Source organism: Bufo gargarizans, chromosome 2 (genome assembly GCF_014858855.1).
Source record: "Bufo gargarizans isolate SCDJY-AF-19 chromosome 2, ASM1485885v1, whole genome shotgun sequence".
Lineage (NCBI taxonomy): Eukaryota > Metazoa > Chordata > Amphibia > Anura > Bufonidae > Bufo > Bufo gargarizans.
The window spans coordinates 333,160,386-333,181,340 of record NC_058081.1 but is presented as its reverse complement, the minus strand read 5'-3'; the positions used below and the strand labels follow the sequence as shown (position 1 = coordinate 333,181,340).

The 20,955-nt window shown below is 44.5% G+C and overlaps 1 pseudogene; it reads left to right on the top strand.

Annotated features, from left to right (window-relative positions):
• LOC122925882 overlaps positions 1-20,955 on the top strand; it is a 2,558,103-nt pseudogene that overhangs the window by 1,817,076 nt on the left and 720,072 nt on the right.

Below are 20,955 nucleotides of genomic sequence, written 5' to 3'. Positions count from 1 at the left end.
TGGTGTATTGAATACACTGTATTCCCATGCACCCCTTCCACCACAAATATGGGTATATGGTTCAATCTTCCTTTTCTCGTCCTCCCCCCCCCCCCTTCTCTATCATATCAACATGCTCCTAATGTTTTAGAGTGTCAGCTCAGCAGCAAGACCTCAACCATAATTTTTTCAATGGTCAGCTCAGAAGCAGGCCCTCGCCCATAATTTTTTCCATGGTCAGAGCAGCAGCAGGCTTTCACCCCTAATGTTTTAGAGAGTCAGCTCAGCAGCAGACCCTCACCCCTAATATTTTAGATGGTCAGCTCAGCAGCAAGTCCTCGCCCATAATTTTTTCCATGGTCAGATCAGCAGCAGGCACTCGCCCCTAATGTTTTGGAGAGTGATCTCGGAAGCAGACCCTCACCCCTAATGTTTTAGATGGTCAGCTCAGCAGCAGACCCTCACCCCTAATGTTTTTTATGGTCACCAGCAGGCCCTTGCTCCTAATGTTTTTGAGGGTCACCAGCAGGCCATCAATCATAATTTTTCAAGGGTGTGTATGATGCCCTCCTTTATGTGTGGCAGCCCTTTCACTTAGTGCATAGGCTTTATGAGTGTAGGAGTCCCACTACCTAAACAATTGTACCACAATGTGAATGAGGCCCTTCTTTATGTGATATACAGGTTGTATCGGAGTGCCTCTTCCTTGTAATTTTTGGCAGCACTTGCACTTTATATACAAGTAAATATATAGGAAAGAATGTTTCCTAACAATTTTTCCTATAAAATCTATTTTATCTTCGGTTTTGTGCGTATTATTGTCAGTCTGTAAAATTGGCATACTACTCGGACATCGTTCCCAGCAGCAAACTGGGAGTCCAAGATGGATCCAGACATCCTTCCCATGTTGTTCCCAAACCATTTCAGTTGTGTTTCAATCTATTTCTGACATTTTCATGTGAACTAGACACCCTCCCCTCTTCAAAGCAGGGGGTACCTGGTTTAATGCTCTGGTTCTCCCATTGACTTCCATTGTTCTTGGGTGCTTGGTAGAGCACCCTAGCATCCCGAGGTGTTCTACTCGAGCACCCGAGGACCAGATTACTTTGGTGCTCGATCAACACTAATTATGTTATATTGTTAATAACAGTAGAGCTCAATAATTTGTTAATTAAGTAAAATTACTAAATGTCACTTTTCTGCTTAGGGAATCATTCTTTTGAAACCAAGTCAAGTATATCAGAGTGCCGAAGGAGCTCAGAAATTAATGAGACTTTGGATTCATGAGGTCTTCAGAGTCTTCTGTGACAGACTTGTCAACAGTGAGGATCGTCAGAAGTTTTTTCACATAGTAAAGGTAGATAATGAAAATGTATTTGTTTTTAAATGATCCACAAAAAAATCCTACATTTTAATGGAACTCTATGTTAATGGCAATATTTATTAATGAGACTTGTATTATTAAGCAGAACTGACATGCAAAACAAAGAAGAAAATTGTTATTTATTGTCTTATTTATTAAACAGGCATTGTTGTTTTAAAAAATGTTGCATAAATCAATAGTACATTTGAATATAAGAAAGTTTGTAATGTACCCTATATAATGACTAGTATTGGCATACACCTCAATCAATGAATTAATGCGTTTCATTCAGTCCATTGCCACAGATGTATAAAATCCATCACCTTACCATGCAGTCTGTCTTTGCAAACATTTGTAAAAAAAATGGGTAATTCTAAAGAACTGAATTTGAACGTAGTACTGTAGCAAGTCAGTTCTTGAAATTTCTTCCCTGCTGGATATTCCACAACTGTGATTAGTTTTATGGATTAAAGTTGCCAATCCTCTGGCATTAACATCAGCACAAAAACCGTCTGCCAGGATTTTCATGGCATTGGTTCCCATGGCCGAGCAGCTATATGCAAGCTTTATATCAAAAGCACAATTCCAAAAATCCGAGTGGTGTAAAGTACCTGTCTGACTGTATTGTACCCACTATAAAGTTTGATGGAAAGAAATAATGCTATGGGGTTGTTTTTCAGTGGCCTAGGCCCCTTAGTTCCAGCGAAGAGAAATCTTAAAGGGAATCTTTCACCAGAACATTCACTGTTGCCTTGTAGAGCAAGCTCAGCTGAATGTAATGGTACATTTCACTTAGTGATCTGGTGCTTCATTCTAGAAAAAAAGTATTTTAAACCATATGTAAATGAGCTTTTAACTGCACTGAAGTTGGTCCCAAGCCAATATGTGCACCCTTTTTCCTCTGTCTTCCTTTGCTATACCTTCCCTCTCCTTTCTGATTGACAGAACCAGGTTCCTTTATAGTCATCTTGCTGTCACGACCATGGTTATGGTCGTGACTCTTTGGTCGCATGCGGTTGTCAGCGGTTTTGGTCTATGTTTTCAACCACAGGTGAGGGCTTTGGATTTGTTGCCTCACGTGTGGTTGCCGCTGGCAACATAAGGTTGTTGGCAGTGGAGCGGCCTGATCGGTTGCTAGGCGCTCACTGTCACTGCATGCGGTTGCCGCTGGCAACTTATGTTTGTCTGCACTTTCCCTGTTTGGTGTGCACGGGGTTTATTTTTGTGATGTTGTTTGTACACCTCCCTTTTCAGTAGCCTTCTCCCATGCCTGGTGTAGGAAGGGTTAACTCCCTTCTGTGTGTGTGAACACTGGGTGTGTCTGTGTGGGTGTTTCTACATGGCCTATTTAGCCTCTGCTGAGAGCAGTAGTCAGAGGGGTACTTCAGCCATGGTCTGCTGGAGTCATCATCCTACTTATATACCATTTGCCAGTGGGGGCCACCCTTGTGGTCATAAGTTTAAGTTTATGTATGTTTATGTTATACAAGATGTTATGAAGGTGTGTCTTTTGTATGCTTCTCTATTGCAGCTTATGGTCCTGGGTTTCCGTGTGATGTGTGGTGTGTGCTGTGTCCGTTTATGTTTGGTGTGGACAGCAGCACTTGCACATGGGTTCCAGGCTTTATGTCTGTGGCAGGTAGGTGTTATTCTTGTTGCATTTACCTGCCATTGCCATAAGTTGTTTAGGTTCCCCTTTCTATGTAGCTTGGCCACTTTAGACTCCCGTTTCTCTGTGTCCAGGAGGAACAGGTTGTCAACCCAGCTTCTTGCTCAGGGATCTGTCGGAGGGTCAGTAGGGATCCGAGGTTCCTGAGTATGAGCCCTCCTACCATCAAAGTCGGCTCATACAGCTAGGAGTCAGGGTCAGATTAGGGATGCGCTAGGAGGTGACCTGCTCCCTAATTCTGTTTTTATGGCCGAGCACCTACTAACATCTTCTGGCATTGCACGGCTGAGGGTTTCCTCCATCCTCAGCCGTGACACTTGCCTTACCCTATCAGTAAAGACGGAGAGGGAGAAGCGGTGCACAGAGTGGCTTGGGTCTGGCCTCACTGCACTTAACTGCTCATTTGCATATGGATTAAAGATACTTTTCTCCAGAATGAAGAAATTAAACGTATTATTACATTCAGCTGAACTATCTACAAGGAATTGTGTCTGCTTTAACAGTGAATTTTCTGATGACATACTTCATTTAATACTTCAATGCCCTTTTCTGCTCTAGAATGACTATACCCCAGTACGCAAAGCAAAAGCCATAAAGGCATTTGGCAAGTCTGGTGTGGAAGAACTTGACTGGCCCACACAGCGCTCTGAACTAGAACAGAGATATCAGTCTTGAGTGTATGTTCTTTTATATTCACATACAACTGAGGCTACTTTCACACTAGCGTTCGTCGGTCCGCTCGTGAGCTCCGTTTGAAGGGGCTCACGAGCGGACCCGAACGCCTCCGTCCAGCCCTGATGCAGTCTGAATGGAGCGGATCCGCTCAGACTGCATCAGTCTGGCGGCATTCAGCCTCCGCTCCGCTCGCCTCGTTCGGGTGTCCAGCGTTCGGGTGTCCGCCTGGCCGTGCGGAGGCGTGCGGATCCGTCCAGACTTACAATGTAAGTCAATGGGGACGGATCCGTTTGAAGATGCCACAATATGGCTCAATCTTCAGGCGGATCCGTCCCCCATTGACTTTACATTGAAAGTCTGGACGGATCCGTACGAGGCTATTTTCACACTTAGCTGTTATATGCTAAAATAATGCAGACGGATCCGTTCTGAACGGAGCCTCCGTCTGCATTATTATGATCGGATCCGTTCAGAACGGATCCGATCGAACGCTAGTGTGAAAGTAGCCTGATTTGGTGCAAACATGTGTGCTACTGAACATCAGTTCCATCCATCTGAATGGAGTTGTTTTGATGGCAAGCACATGGATTTCTGTAAGCCCCATTCATTCAAACAGGACAATATCAGAAATTTCAGCAACCAAACTTTTGTGTGTGAATATAGCCTCATAGATGTTAGCACATACTGTAGTGTACTGTACAGATAGGATGTTCTAGTTACAGAATGTTCATTCAAGATAAGGTTTTTTAACACCTGATTTTTAGAATAAAAATTAATTTCTCATTTAACTACGCTATATTAACATACAATGAAATTAATTGAAATAGAGCAAGATGTTTTCTTCTCTTAAATGTGTATGCTTTACATTCGAACCCAGAAAAGACAAGCCAGTTCATTTTCTTCTTCCAAATATAACTGCTTTTATCACACACATTCAATGGCCTTATCAGCTGTGTGTAGGAGTTGGTTATTTTACTGTCTAAATGACAGGATGAAAAGGTTGAAGCACACAATAGATGCTGCAAAACATATTTATTATTGCTCATGGCATGTGACCTTTAAGATGAAACGAAAGCCCCCTCTGGTTTACTATTTTGTGTGGCTAAAACTTGATAAACCAAGTCTGTCTTTAACCTTTGGGTCATTAAGTTTTATGAGGCTCTTAAAGAGGTGCAGGTCACAGGCATAATCTAATCTTTAACATTCCAAACATACTTAAATATGAAGTATCGAACTTGATGGAGCACCATTTATCAAATCTGACACGTATCAATTTATGTGTTAATAATTTTGGAACGCTTTTACTTATCCAAGCCATTCTGAGATTGTTTTCTCGTGACACATCGTACTTCATCGTACTTTACCTTTATGCATAATAAAATCGCAAATTTGCAGAAAATCTGGAAAAAAAATGCTATTTTCAAAATTAGAATTTCTTTGCTTTTAACCCCTTCCCACCCAGCGCTGCAATAGTATAGCGCAGAGAGACGTGACTTGCCGCCCAGCACAGTACTATAATGGCACGCTGATCGGGAGAGTGCAGGAGCTGATAGCCGGACCCCTGCTGTATGCGCCGGTATTGGTGAAAACACAGATGCTGGTCCATTAACTCTTGATGTGCCGTGGTCAGCACTGACGACGGCACAAGCGATGTGTGGAGAGGGAGAGAGCTTCCATCGGGTCCCCGCGCTACTGTGATGGGGACCCGATGGAAGGGAAGGCAGCCCAATGCCTTACTTAGGCATCGTGGCTGCCTTGCGTGACAGCCTGTGAGATCCAGCCCACCGTATCTCACAGGCAAGCTGGCTAAAGTGTATTACAGTGTTTAGTACACTAATAGCCAATGCATCAAAATACAGACGTATTGTGATGCATTGTAAAGGGGATCAGACACCCAAAAGTTAAAGTCCCAGAGTAGGACAAAAAAATAAAGAAATAAAGAAAAAAAAATTAAAGAAATATATATTTTTTTAAATAGGGTAAAAAAGAAAAGTAGACATATTAGGTATTGCCGCATCCGTATCAACTGGCTCTATAAAAATATCACATGATCTAACCCTTTAGATGAACACCGTCAAAAAAAAATTAAATAGAAAATGTGCTAAAAAACATTTTTCATTTTTCATCTTACTTCACAAAAAGTGCAACACCAAGTGATCAAAAAGGCGTATACCCCCAAAATAGTACTAATCTAAATAATCTAACTGTCATCTCATCCCACAAAAAAATGAGCCCCTGCCTAAGACAATCGCCCAAAAAATAAAATAAGCAATGGCTCTCAGACTATGGAGACACTAAAACATGATTTTTTTTGTTTCAAAAATGCATTTATTGTGTCAAATGTGTAAACATATTAGATATCACCGAGTCTGTAACAATCTGCTCAATAAAAATACCACACGACCTAACCCCTGAGGTGAACACTGTAAAAAAATAAAATAAAAACTGTGTCAAAAAGCCATTTCTTTGTCACCTTACATCACAAAAAGTGTAATACCAAGTAACCAAAAAGTCATATGCACCCTAAAGTCATATTTGGTATTGTCGCGTCTGTAACAACCTGCACTATAAAAATACCACATGAACAAGCCTATCAGATGAACACTGTAATTAACAAGTTTCCAAAATGGGGTGTTTCTACTCTAGAAGTGCATCAGAGGATCTTTAAATGTGACATGGCAGCTTAAAATTATCCCAGTGAAATCTGCTTTCCAAAAACCATACGGCATTCCTTTTCTTCTGCGCCCTGCCGTGTGCCCGTACAGCAATTTACGTCCACATATGGCGTGTTTCTGTAAACTACAGAATAAGGGCAATAAATATTGAGTTTTGTTTTCGCTGTTCACCCTTTCTTTGTTTGCAGAAAAAAATTTATGAAAATGAAAAATCTGCCAAAAAAGTGAAATTCAGAAATTTTATCTCCAATTTCCATTAATTCTTGTGGAACACCTAAAGGGTTAGCACAGTTTGTAAAATTAGTTTTGAATACCTTAAGGGGTTTGGTTTCTAAAATGGAGTCATTTTTGGGTGGTTTGTATTGATGCACAAACATCGACCAGTGCGATTCGCAAATGTGATTGTGCAAATGCGATCAAATGTTCGCAAATTGCAATTTCGTGGCGGGCCCCATTCACTTTAATGGGAGGCAAACCTGAAAAACCTTCAGGTCATATTTGCAGGTAACAAATACTTACAAGAAGTGCACAAATCGTCCCACAAAAGGGACAGTGACATAGAGGGAGATCAATGGCAAAAATTCCCCTATAAAATATGTATTTTAATCAGGGGCTATTTTGATGTGTCTTAAAGGGAAATTTTCAAAAATTTGCCCTGCTGGAGCCTACAAATTATTTATTTTAGGCCACGGGAGTACGGGCCTTAAAAATTAGACATTCACCTGACATAAAAGAAATTGTGGCTCGAGGCACATTATGCAGTCAATGGATACAAATTTGACTGCAGTCCAGTGGACTACAGGGCCCAAAAATTAGGCATTCACCAGACAGAAAAGAACAAGTAATTATGTTGTGGCTGGAGGTATATTAGACGGTCATTGGATATACATTTTTCTGCAGGCCAGTGGACTACAGGCCCCAAAAATTATTCATTCCCATTACAGAAAAGAACAATTGATAATGTGGCTGGAGGTACATTAGGCTGTCACCATATAACAATTTTACTGTTGGCCAGTTAGATTACAGTCCCCAAAATGTATGCATTCACTGTACTTAAATGATCAAGTGATTATGTGGCTGGAGGTATATTAGTCGGTCAATGGATATCAATTTTACTGCAGGCAGTGGAGTACAGGCCCCAAATATTAGACATTCACAGGACAGAAAAGAACAAGTAATTATGTGGCTGGAGGTATATTAGACAGACATTGGATATCAATTGCACTGCATGCCAGTACAAATAGATGTCAAATACATATGTTTAAAATAATGAAAAATATAAATTTAGATTAAAAACATGGCTAACGAAATCCCCCCTCTTGAAAAAACAAACAAATCATAATGGTTGAAATTTGATAACATAAAATTGTCACAGGTTTTGAATTCCTCCGAGGTCCCAAACATTAGGCATTCACAATTGATAATGTGGCTGAAGGTACATTAGGCGGTCACCGTTTAACAATTTTTACTGTTGGCCAGTTAGATTACACACCCCAAAAATTATGCATTCAACATACATAAATAATCAAGTGATTATGTGGCCAGAGGTATATTAGATGGTCAATGGATATCAATTTTACAGCAGGTCAGTGGACTATAGATTCACCGTACAGAAAAGCACAATTGATAATGTGGCTGGAGGTAAATTAGGTGGTAACCGTATAACAATGTTACTGTTGACCAGTTAGATTATAAGTTATAGGTAGAGTTGAGCGGACACCTGGATGTTCGGGTTCGAGAAGTTCGGCCGAACTTCCCGGAAATGTTCGGGTTCGGGATCCGAACCCTATCAGAACTTCGTCCCGAACCCGAACCCCATTGTAGTCAATGGGGACCGGAACTTTTCGGCACTAAAAAGTCTGTAAAACAGCCCAGGAAAGGGCTAGAGGGCTGCAAAAGGCAGCAACATGTAGGTAAATCCCATGCAAAAAAATGTGGATAGGGAAATTAATTAAAATAAAAATAAAATAAATACAAATTAACCAATATCAATTGGAGAGAGGTCCCTTAGCAGAGAATCTGGCTTCACGTCACCCACCACTGGAACAGTCCATTCTCAGATATTTAGGCCCCGGCACCCAGGCAGAGGAGAGAGGTCCCGTAACAGAGAATCTGTCTTCATGTCAGCAGAGAATTAGTCTGCATGTCATAGCAGATAATCAGGCTTCACGTCAGCCACCACTGCAACAGTCCATTGTCATATATTTAGGCCCAGCACCCAGGCAGAGGAGAGAGGTCCCGTAACAGAGAATCTGTCTTCATGTCAGCAGAGAATCAGTCTGCATGTCATAGCAGAGAATCAGGCTTCACGTCAGCCACCAGTGCAACAGTCCATTGTCATATATTTAGGCCCAGCACCCAGGCAGAGGAGAGAGGTCCCGTAACAGAGGATCTGGCTTCATGTCAGCAGAGAATCAGTCTGCATGTCATAGCAGAGAATCAGGCTTCACGTCAGCCACCACTGCAACAGTCCATTGTCATATATTTAGGCCCAGCACACAGGCAGAGGAGAGAGGTCCCGTAACAGAGAATCTGTCTTCATGTCAGCAGAGAATCAGTCTGCATGTCATAGCAGAGAATCAGGCTTCACGTCAGCCACCACTGCAACAGTCCATTGGCATATATTTAGGCCCAGCACCCAGGCAGAGGAGAGAGGTCCCGTAACAGAGGATCTGGCTTCATGTCAGCAGAGAATCAGTCTGCATGTCATAGCAGAGAATCAGGCTTCACGTCAGCCACCACTGCAACAGTCCATTGGCATATATTTAGGCCCAGCACCCAGGCAGAGGAGAGAGGTCCCGTAACAGAGCATCTGGCTTCATGTCAGCAGAGAATTAGTCTGCATGTCATAGCAGATAATCAGGCTTCACGTCAGCCACCACTGCAAAAGTCCATTGTCATATATTTAGGCCCAGCACCCAGGCAGAGGAGAGAGGTCCCGTAACAGAGAATCTGTCTTCATGTCAGCAGAGAATCAGTCTGCATGTCATAGCAGAGAATCAGGCTTCACATCAGCCACCAGTGCAACAGTCCATTGTCATATATTTAGGCCCAGCACCCAGGCAGAGGAGAGAGGTCCCGTAACAGAGGATCTGGCTTCATGTCAGCAGAGAATCAGGCTTCATGTCAGCCACCACTGCAACAGTCCATTGTCATATATTTAGGCCCAGCACACAGGCAGAGAAGAGAGGTCCCGTAACAGAGAATCTGTCTTCATGTCAGCAGAGAATTAGTCTGCATGTCATAGCAGAGAATCAGGCTTCACGTCAGCCACCACTGCAACAGTCCATTGTCATATATTTAGACCCAGCACCCAGGCAGAGGAGAGAGGTCCCGTAACAGACAATCTGGCTTCATGTCAGCAGAGAATCAGTCTGCATGTCATAGCAGAGAATCAGGCTTCACGTCAGCCACCAGTGCAACAGTCCATTGTCATATATTTAGGCCCAGCACCCAGGCAGAGGAGAGAGGTCACGTAACAGAGAATCTGGCTTCATGTCAGCAGAGAATCAGTCTGCATGTCATAGCAGAGAATCAGGCTTCACGTCACCCAATATGGAACAGTCCATTGGCATATATTTAGGCCCCGGCACCCAGACAGAGGAGAGGTTCATTCAACTTTGGGTTGCCTCGCAATATAATGGTAAAATGAAAATAAAAATAGGATTGAATGAGGAAGTGCCCTGGAGTACAATAATATATGGTTAAGGGGAGGTAGTTAATGTCTAATCTGCACAAGGGATGGACAGGTCCTGTGGGATCCATGCCTGGTTCATTTTTATGAACGTCAGCTTGTCCACATTGGCTGTAGACAGGCGGCTGCGTTTGTCTGTAATGACGCCCCCTGCCGTGCTGAATACACGTTCAGACAAAACGCTGGCCGCCGGGCAGGCCAGCACCTCCAAGGCATAAAAGGCTAGCTCTGGCCACGTGGACAATTTAGAGACCCAGAAGTTGAATGGGGCCGAACCATCAGTCAGTACGTGGAGGGGTGTGCACACGTACTGTTCCACCATGTTAGTGAAATGTTGCCTCCTGCTAACACGTTGCGTATCAGGTGGTGGTGCAGTTAGCTGTGGCGTGTTGACAAAACTTTTCCACATCTCTGCCATGCTAACCCTGCCCTCAGAGGAGCTGTCCGTGACACAGCTGCCTTGGCGACCTCTTGCTCCTCCTCTGCCTTGGCCTTGGGCTTCCACTTGTTCCCCTGTGACATTTGGGAATGCTCTCAGTAGCGCATCTACCAACGTGCGCTTGTACTCGCGCATCTTCCTATCACGCTCCAGTGCAGGAAGTAAGGTGGGCACATTGTCTTTGTAGCGTGGATCCAGCAGGGTGGCAACCCAGTAGTCCGCACAGGTTAAAATGTGGGCAACTCTGCTGTCGTTGCGCAGGCACTGCAGCATGTAGTCGCTCATGTGTGCCAGGCTGCCCAGGGGTAAGGACAAGCTGTCCTCTGTGGGAGGCGTATCGTCATCGTCCTGCCTTTCCCCCCAGCCACGCACCAGTGATGGGCCCGAGCTGCGTTGGGTGCCACCCCGCTGTGACCATGCTTCATCCTCATCCTCCTCCACCTCCTCCTCATCCTCGTCCTCCTCGTCCTCCAGTAGTGGGCCCTGGCTGGCCACATTTCTACCTGGCCTCTGCTGTTGCAAAAAACCTCCCTCTAAATCACTTCGAAGAGACTGGCCTGAAAGTGCTAAAAATGACCCCTCTTCCTCCTCCTCCTCCTCCTCCTGGGCCACCTCCTCTTCCATCATCGCCCTAAGTGTTTTCTCAAGGAGACATAGAAGTGGTATTGTAACGCTGATAACGGCGTCATCGCCACTGGCCATGTTTGTGGAGTATTCGAAACAGCGCAACAGGGCACACAGGTCTCGCATGGAGGCCCAGTCATTGGTGGTGAAGTGGTGCTGTTCCGTAGTTCGACTGACCCGTGCGTACTGCAGCTGTAACTCCACTATGGCCTGCTGCTGCTCGCACAGTCTGTCCAGCATGTGCAAGGTGGAGTTCCACCTGGTGGGCACTGTCGCATATGAGGCGGTGAGCGGGAAGGCTGAAGTTACGCTGTAGCGCAGACAGGCGAGCAGCGGCAGGATGTGAACGCCGGAAGCGCGAACAGATGGCCTGCACTTTATGCAGCAGCTCTGACATGTCGGGGTAGTCGTGAATGAACTTCTGCACCACCAAATTCAGCACATGCGCCAAGCAAGGGATGTGCGTCAAACCGGCTAGTCCCAGAGCTGCAACGAGATTTCGCCCATTATCGCACACCACCAGGCCGGGCTTGAGGCTCACCGGCAGCAACCACTCGTCGGTCTGTTGTTCTATACCCCACCACAACTCCTGTGCGGTGTGGGGCCTGTCCCCCAAACATATGAGTTTCAGAATGGCCTGCTGACATTTACCCCGGGCTGTGCTGAAGTTGGTGGTGAAGGTGTGTGGCTGACTGGATGAGCAGGTGGAAGAAGAGGAGGAGGAAGCTGAGTAGGAGGAGGTGGCAACAGGAGGCAAAGAATGTTGCCCTGCGATCCTTGGCGGCGGAAGGACGTGCGCCAAACAGCTCTCCGCCTGGGGCACAGCTGCCACTACATTTACCCAGTGTGCAGTTAGGGAGATATAGCGTCCCTGGCCGTGCTTACTGGTCCACGTATCTGTGGTTAGGTGGACCTTGCCACAGATGGCGTTGCGCAGTGCACACTTTATTTTATCGGATACTTGGTTGTGCAGGGAAGGCACGGCTCTCTTGGAGAAGTAGTGGCGGCTGGGAACAACATACTGTGGGACAGCAAGCGACATGAGCTGTTTGAAGCTGTCTGTGTCCACCAGCCTAAATGACAGCATTTCATAGGCCAGTAGTTTAGAAATGCTGGCATTCAGGGCCAGGGATCGAGGGTGGCTAGGTGGGAATTTACGCTTTCTCTCAAATGTTTGTGAGATGGAGAGCTGAACTCTGCCGTGTGACATGGTTGAGATGCTTGGTGACGGAGGTGGTGGTGTTGGTGGTACATCCCCTGTTTGCTGGGCTGCAGGTGCCAACGTTCCTCCAGAGGCGGAGGAAGAGGCCGAGGCGGCAGCAGCAGAAGAGGCTGCGGCGGCAGCAGCAGAAGAGGCCGAGGCGGCAGCAGCAGAAGAGGTAGCAGGGGGAGCCTGAGTGACTTCCTTGTTGTTAAGGTGTTTACTCCACTGCAGTTCATGCTTTGCATGCAGGTGCCTGGTCATGCAGGTTGTGCCAAGGTTCAGAACGTTAATGCCTCGCTTCAGGCTCTGATGGCACAGCGTGCAAACCACTCGGGTCTTGTCGTCAGCACATTGTTTGAAGAAGTGCCATGCCAGGGAACTCCTTGAAGCTGCCTTTGGGGTGCTCGGTCCCAGATGGCAGCGGTCAGTAGCAGGCGGAGTCTCTTGGCGGCGGGTGTTCTGCTTTTGCCCACTGCTCCCTCTTTTGCTACGCTGTTGGCTCGGTCTCACCACTGCCTCTTCCTCCGAACTGTGAAAGTCAGTGGCACGACCTTCATTCCATGTGGGGTCTAGGACCTCATCGTCCCCTGCATCGTCTTCCACCCAGTCTTGATCCCTGACCTCCTGTTCAGTCTGCACACTGCAGAAAGTCTCAGCAGTTGGCACCTGTGTTTCGTCATCATCAGAGACTTGCTGCGGTGGTATTCCCATGTCCTCATCATCAGGAAACATAAGTGGTTGTGCGTCAGTGCATTCTATGTCTTCCACCGCTGGGGAAGGGCTAGGTGGATGCCCTTGGGAAACCCTGCCAGCAGAGTCTTCAAACAGCATAAGAGACTGCTGCATAACTTGAGGCTCAGACAGTTTCCCTGATATGCATGGGGGTGATGTGACAGACTGATGGGGTTGGTTTTCAGGCGCCATCTGTGCGCTTTCTGCAGAAGACTGGGTGGGAGATAATGTGAACGTGCTGGATCCACTGTCGGCCACCCAATTGACTAATGCCTGTACCTGCTCAGGCCTTACCATCCTTAGAACGGCATTGGGCCCCACCATATATCGCTGTAAATTCTGGCGGCTACTGGGACCTGAGGTAGTTGGTACACTAGGACGTGTGGATGTGGCAGAACGGCCACGTCCTCTCCCAGCACCAGAGGGTCCACTAACACCACCACGACCATGTCCACGTCCGCGTCCCTTACTAGATGTTTTCCTCATTGTTATCGTTCACCACAACAACAAAAATATTATTTGTCCCAATGTATTGAATTCAAATTCAGGCCTTTTTTTACAGACACCTAACACTATCTGGCTATCTATTTAGGTACCGTATTACACTAATACAGGCACAGCAGTAACCACCGATTTAGCTGACGATTTAGGCCTAGTATTTAGGCGCTGGGTGACAGGTATACGTTTTACGGACAGAATTAGACTGGGATATGCACAGTAGCGTGTGTGTGAAGTTATTGAGAATGACCCTATCAGCACCTTGATTCTGATATACCCTTTTAGGGATGTATTTAAAGTAGGCCTGATACAGCAGAAACCACTAAATTAGGAAATTGCTAAATTGGGAATTGTATTTCAACACAGAACAAAAAATTTGCTTTAACGGACACTAAATAACTTGCCCAGCCACAACAGTACAGCAGTAACGACAGATTAAGCTGGATATAAATTTGAGGCCTAGTATTTAGGCGCTGGGTGACAGGTATAGGTTTACTGACAGAATTAGACTTGGAAATGCACAGTAGCGTGTGTGTGAAGTTATTCAGAATGACCCTATGTGCACCTTGAATATTATATACCCTTTTAGGGATAGATTTCAAATAGCTCTGATACAGCAGAAACCACAAAATTAGGAAATTGCTAAATTGGGAATTGTATTTCAACCCAGAACAAAAAATGTGCTTTGACGGACACTAAATAACTTGCCCAGCCACAACAGTACAGCAGTAACGACAGATTTAGCTGGATATAAATTTGAGGCCTAGTATTTAGGCGCTGGGTGACAGGTATAGGTTTACTGACAGAATTTGACTTGGAAATGCACAGTAGCTTGTGTGTGAAGTTATTCAGAATGACCCTATGTGCACCTTGAATCTGATATACCCTTTTAGGGATAAATTTAAAGTAGGCCTGATACAGCAGAAACCACTAAATTAGGAAATTGCTAAATTGGGAATTGTATTTTAACCCAGAACAAAAACTGTGCTTTGACGGACACTAAATAACTTGACCAGTTACACCAGTAACGACAGATTTAGCTGGATATAAACTTGAGGCCTAGTATTTAGGCGCTGGGTGACAGGTATACGTTTACTGACAGAATTAGACTTGGATATGGCCAAAAAAAAAACACACTATTGATGGTTAAATGCACTTGGTGTGACAGCTTGACCAACCACACTACTGAGGGTTAAATGCACTTGGTGACAGGTGCAGCTTGCCCCTGATGTAGTATATGGCCAAAAAATAAACAGACTATTGCTGGTTAAATGCACTTGGTGTGACAGCTTCACCCTGATGTAGGATTTAGCCAAAAAACAACCACACTATTGAGGGTTAAATGCACTTGGTGACAGCTTGCCCCTGATGTAGTATATGGCCAAAAAATAAACAGACTATTGCTGGTTAAATGCACTTGGTGTGACAGCTTCACCCTGATGTAGGATTTAGCCAAAAAACAACCACACTATTGAGGGTTAAATCCACTTGGTGACAGCTTGCCCCTGATATAGTATATGGCCAAAAAATAAACAGACTATTGCTGGTTAAATGCACTTGGTGTGACAGCTTCACCCTGATGTAGGATTTAGCTAAAAAAACAACCACACCATTGAGGGTTAAATGCACTTGGTGGCAGATTGTGCTGGCAACACAAGACACAAAATGGCCGCCGATCACCCCAGAAAAAAGTGACTGAAAAACGCTCTGGGCAGCCTAAAAACAGTGAGCAATTCAATAGCAGCAGTTCAATCATCCACAGCTACAGATCGATCACTGGATGGAGTCTTTTGGAGGAGTTAATCAGCCTAATCTCGCCCTACTGTCGCAGCTGCAACCTCTCCCTACACTAATCAGAGCAGAGTGACGGGCGGCGCTATGTGACTCTAGCTTAAATAGAGGCTGGGTCACATGGTGCTCTGGCCAATCACAGCCATGCCAATAGTAGGCATGGCTGTGACGGCCTCTTGGGGCAAGTAGTATGACGCTTGTTGATTGGCTGCTTTGCAGCCTTTCAAAAAGCGCCAAGAAAGCGACGAACACCTGAACCCGAACCCGGACTTTTACGAAAATGTCCGGATTCGGGTCCGTGTCACGGACACCCCAAAATTCGGTACGAACCCAAGCTATACAGTTCGGGTTCGCTCATCCCTAGTTATAGGCCCCAAAAATTATGCATTCACCGTACATAAATGATCAAGTGATTATATGGCTGGAGGTATATTAGACGGCTAGTCAATGTCAATTTTACTGCAGGCCAGTGTAGTACAGGCCCCAAACATTAGGCATTCACCAGACAGAAAAGAACAAGTAATTATGTGGCTGGAGGTATATTAGATGGTCATTGGATATCAATATTAATGCACGCCAGAACAAATAGATATCAAATACATATTTTAAAAATAACAAAAAATATAAAATTTTATTAAAAACATGGCAAACAAAATCCCCCCTCTTGAAAAAAAACCAAATGATAATAGTTTAAATTTGATAACACAAAATTGTCACAGGTGCTGAATTCCTCCGAGGTCCCAAACATTAGGCATTCACCGGACAGAAAATAACAAGTAATTATGTGGCTGGAGGTAAATTAGAAGGTCATTCAATATCAATTTTACTGCAGGCCAGAACAAATAGATATCAAATACATATTTTTTAAGGAACAAAAAATTCTAAATTGGATCAAAAACATGGCTAACAATATCCCCCCTATTGAAAAAAAAAATACTGATAATAGTTGAAATTCGATAACACGTGGTCTTCACAGGTGTTGAATTCCTCCGAGGTGCCAAATATTAGGCATTAGTGATTGCCGAACATTGGCCGGGACAGTTCGCGAACACAATCGCATGAACGTGATCAAATGTTCGCGAACCGCAAGTTCGTGGCAGGACCCATTCACTTTAATTGCAGGCAAACCTGAAAAACCTTCAGCTCATATTTGCAGCCACCAAATACTTAGTAGAAGTGCACAAATAGTCCCACAACATGGACGGTGACATACTAGAGGGGGATCAATAACAAAAATTCCAACAAAAAATATCTTTTCACCGGACAGAAAATAATAAGTGATTATGTGGCCGGAGGTATTTTACATGATCAAAGGATATCAATTTTACTGCAGGCCAGTACAAATACTGGTCAAATACATTTGTTTAAAAGAAATAAAAATATAAAATTGGATTAAAAACGAAATCCCCCCTCTTTAAAAAAAAAACTAATGATAATTGAAATTAGATAACACGTGGTTGTCACTGGTGTTGAATTCCTCCAATGCCCCACAAATTATGCATTCTGTGTAGAGAAAAGAACAAGTGGGTATTTTACTGGAGGTAGATTACACGGTCATTAGATATCAATTTTACAGTAGGCCAGTGGACTACAGGCCCAAAAAATTATGCATTCAGCGTACAGAAAAGATCAAATAAGTATGTGGCTGGAGGTAGATTACACAGTCATTGGATATCAATTTTACAGCAGACAGTGGACTACAGGCCCCAAAATGTATGCATTCAGCGTACAGAAAAGAACAAGTAAGTATGTGGCTTGATGTATATTACATGGCAATTGGATATCAATTTTACAGCAGGCCAGTGGACTACAGGCCCCAAAAATTATGTGTTTTTAAAAACATTTTTTTTTTACTAACAGAATATGAAAGCTGTATATAACGCTTGAATTTCACACGTGCAGATGCTGCAAGGGCTGTAAAATAGTGTATTTTGCCCAAAAAGGGTGTATTTAAAAACCTAGAAAATTATAGCTGTATTTCTAGAATAAATTGCACACTAACTAATCCTGCAAAGGCATCAGTTGTTGTATATTTCCCAAAATGTTAGTTTTTTTTTTAAAGCCAGGAAATTATTGAAGTTTTTTAAACTTGTTTTTAACAATCACAGATGCAGCAAGAGCTGCAATATCAAGTATTTTGCAAAAAATTGTGTTTTTTACTAACATAATATGAAAGCTGTATATAACGCTTGCATTTCACACAAGCAGACGCTGCAAGGGCTGTAAAAAGGTGTATTTTGCTCAAAAAGGGTGTTTTTAAAAACTCAGAAAATTATAGCTGTTTTTCTAGCTTCAATTGTACACTGACTAATCCTGCAAAGGCACCAGAAGTTGGATATTGCCGAAAATTTGAATTTTTTCAAAGCCAGATTATTATTAAAGTATTTCAAGCTTGGATTTGAATGTCACAAAAGCACAGATGGACTGCTGGTGCACTGAGCTTGTACAAAATGGCCGCCACTGCCCACCTAATTGACGGATAAAAGTAGTTTTTCTCTGGCACTGGGCTCAAGGCAGGATAAAAAGATTGTGCACCCACACAACTATATCTATGTAGATAGCTGAGTACAATTTGAGTTCTGATAACACATTATGTCCTATTCTCTCCCTCACAGTAGCAGCATCCTCTCTCTACACTAAGCACAGCAGAGTGACGTGCAGAGCTACGTGACTCCAGCTTATATAGAGGCTGGGTCACATACTGCACTGGCCAATCACAGCCATGCCATTAGTAGGCATGGCTGTAATGGCTTCCAAGGCCACACAGTTAAACGCTTGTTGATTGGCTGCTCTGCAGCCTTTCAAAAAGCGCTAAGAAATCGCCGAACACCAAACCCGAACACAAACTTTTACAGAAATATTCAGGTTCGGGTCCGGGGTCCAAAAATCCTACTTACGGGTTCGGGTTCGCTCTACCCTACTTACAACGACTTATGCGTTGAAAGTACAGGCTGCAGATGGCAAAACCATTATCAGCAGCTGACACATTAACAAAAGCCCACACTACAGAGCCATGTGCCGGCATCCTGGGAGTGCAAGATGTGACCGTGCATGGTGGATGGCTCGCTCCAGATACATTTGCAGTCTGCTTTTTGCCTCCTGTGCACTGCGAGCTCTGCCTGTTCTCCTCCTTCTCCTCCCAATCTGCTGCTCTGTCTCTCCCTCTGAACTACCCTTCTCTTCCTCTCTTGTGGGCACCCACGTGACATCCATCGACACCATAATTGTCACCTTCACCAACATTGACATTAGAGATCTCGGAGTAGGCAGCAACATCGGGGACCACCCTCCTTGGGCTGATCTGGGTATTGTCATCAGACCACTGAGTGGCGGCCGTTGCTACCTCCTCTTCCTCATCCGATGAAAAGAATGGCTGTGCATCGATAATGTCTGGAAATTGATGGGAAAATAATTCCTTTGACTCGAGTGGAGGGGCTATGGTGTTGGTGGTGTCTTTGGGGGTGCACACAGCAGAGAGTAAGGAGGGTGCTGATACAGAGGATGAGGAAAGTGAAGAAGCGGAAGGCTGAGTGCGCCACTCAACCAAATCTGGTGCTTCCTTTGATGTAATCGCACACATCTTCTCCAACTTTCCACTTCGGCTCCGACCTGGTGCACCTGCCCAACCCCAACCACCCCTGCAGAACGGCCTGCCCCTTCCTCTGCTGTCATTCTCAAAATGACCCTTTGACAAATTCCCTAGAGAAGAGCAGTATTTGTGAAAGCAGGTATATAGATTATACCCTTATAGACCCTTTAATCAGTTTTTTTGGGGGGGCAACTGGTATATCACACCAGTTGCAATTAGTTGTTCCAATTGCGTTTGTCCCTCTTTATAGCTGCAGTATCTCAGCAAAACTGCACACAAATGCTGCACTATACAAATGCACCATATAGAAATTATATTATAGGTATATCACACCCCTGCCTAAATCAATTATTTGGGGGGCTATTGGTATTTCACACCAGTTGCAATTAGCTGTTCCAATGGCGTTTGGCTGTCCTTATTGCTGCGGTATCTCAGCAGAACCGCACACAAATGCTGCACAATACAAATGCACTATAAATAAATTATATTATAGGTATATTGCATCCCTGCCTCAATCACTTTTTTGGGGGGCAACTGGCATATCACACCAGTTGCAATGAATTATTCCAATGGCGTTTGTCTTTCTGTATAGCTGCGGTATCTCAGCAGACCCACACACAAATTCTGCACTATACAAATGCACTATATAGAAATTATATTATAGGTATATAACACCCCTGCTTCAATCAAATTTTTTGGGGGGCAACTGGTATATCACACCAGTTGAAATAATATAACAAATACAAAGACAGGTGCACTATGCGGTCTTACTGACCCTCATACTGGTGTAAAATTGAGAGATTAGCCAACATATCCTGCTTGGAAGACATGTATGAGCCCGAGCATTGCACCAAGGTTTCTCAAGTAGCTCGGGACCTAACGCTAAACCTACCTGGGCCGTATGGGCGATACCAGGAGCTAGTAGGCGAATTACATGAGCGCAAGGTCCGACTCACAGCAATCTCCCAGTAACCTCCAGCATGTGACCATGCATACAATGGGAGGAGGCAGAGAGGTCTCAGCCCCAAGCAAGACTGGCTGATATAGCCCGGGCCTCACATGTACACCAGAATGCTGCCTGTGGATGGAAATAAGGCACATTCAGACTAGGAGTTTCCACACCTCCAAAAAATTCAATATACAAACTACAGATTGGCGTGGTATTAAAAAGCAGGAAGTGCTCAACCCCATATGCAGTGGTGCATCTATACAGGGGGGGGGGGGCAGATCCTACACTTGTGGCCCGCTGCTAATGGCAATCCTGAGCAAAAATGCATGCAATGGAGGAAGCCTGCAGCGGACCACAAGTACCACAATGGACATCCTACACATGATAGCAAATGTGTGGATGTGATAAACAGTAAAAATAATATAACAAAAACAAATACAGGTGCACTCTGCGGTCTTACTAGCTCTCATACTGCTGTAAAACTGAAAGAGATTAGCGAATATATCCTGTTTGGAGGACATGTCTGAGCCCAAGCACCACGCTAAGTTTTCTCAAGTAGCTCGGGACCTAACGCTAAACCTACCTGGGCTGTATGGGCAATACCAGGAGCCAGTGGGTGAATTACAGGAGCGCAAGGTCTGACTGACAGCAATCTCCCAGTAACCTCCAGCATGTGACCATGCATACAATGGGAGGAGGCAGAGAGCTCTGAGCCCCACCCAAGACTGGCTGATATAACCCAGGCCTCACATGAGCACCAGAATGCTGCCTGTGGATGGAAATAAAAGCACATTCAGACTAGGAGTTTCTACACCTCCAAAAAATTCTATATACAAACTACAGATTGGCATGGTATTAAAAAGCAGGAAGTGCAATCTCCCAGTAACTCCCATATGTGGTTGTAAACTGCTGTATGGGCACATGGCAGTGTGCAGAAGGAAAGGAGTGCCATGTTGTTATCGGAGTGCAGATTTTGCTGGAATGGTTCTCAGGTGCCATGTCATATTTGAAGAGACCCTGAGGTACCCTAGAAAGAAAACCCCCAAAAGTGACCCCATTTTGGAAACTAGCCCC